This window comes from Hipposideros armiger, unplaced genomic scaffold (assembly GCF_001890085.2).
Source record: "Hipposideros armiger isolate ML-2016 unplaced genomic scaffold, ASM189008v1 scaffold_1423, whole genome shotgun sequence".
NCBI lineage: Eukaryota > Metazoa > Chordata > Mammalia > Chiroptera > Hipposideridae > Hipposideros > Hipposideros armiger.
The window spans coordinates 210,202-211,062 of record NW_017732773.1 but is presented as its reverse complement, the minus strand read 5'-3'; positions in this window follow the sequence as shown (position 1 = coordinate 211,062).

The window sequence follows — 861 nt, the reverse complement described above, 5'->3', positions numbered from 1 at the left end:
TTTTTTTTAATATTCCATACATCAGTGATATCTGTCATTCTCTCCCTGACTAATTTCACTTAGCATTATACCCTCTAGGTCCATCCATGTTGTTGTAAATGGTGAGATTTCATTCTTTTTTATGGCCGAGTAATATTCCATTGGTACCCCACCTTTTTATCCAATCATCTACTGATGGGCACTTTTGTTGCCTCCATATCTTGGCTATTGTAAATAATGCTGCAATGAACATAAGGATGAAAATGCATGTATCTTTTCGAATTAGTGTTTTGGGTTTCCTTAGATAAATATCTTGAAGTGGAATTGCTGAGTCATAGCTTTTAAAGACAAAAGTAGGCTGTAGTTTTATATATGGTAATCTTAACCAGATAATCTTAATCTTGACATTCAGTAATAATTGTACATTCAAATGTTAAATCCTACAGCTTTACTTTAGATTTTTCTACTCTTTATTGTAGTAATTAAAGTAATACAATAGTCTGCTAATAGTATCATTATAGTAAATTGTGTAAGTTAAACGAAGTTTTCTCATACTTATAAGTAAGTTAATTGTACCTTAAATTAACTTTCAAAAGCCTACTGGAATCACTGGGTTGATTAAAAATATTGCATATTTTTACTGAAAAATATTTACCCTTTCCCCACCTCTTGCTCACAAAGGCTAACAGAAAAGATTTTCTAAGGTATGATCAGGGAATATAAAATCTTGTATTTTTGTTTCAGAAAAAAGTTAGCTGAAATATTAATTTTTTTGAGCGAAAATAAAGGAGAACATTTCAAGGTTTCCAATTCTTGGTATTATTTACTAGTCATGAGAACTTGGACATGTAAATCTAATCTTCAATTTCTTTATCAGTAAAG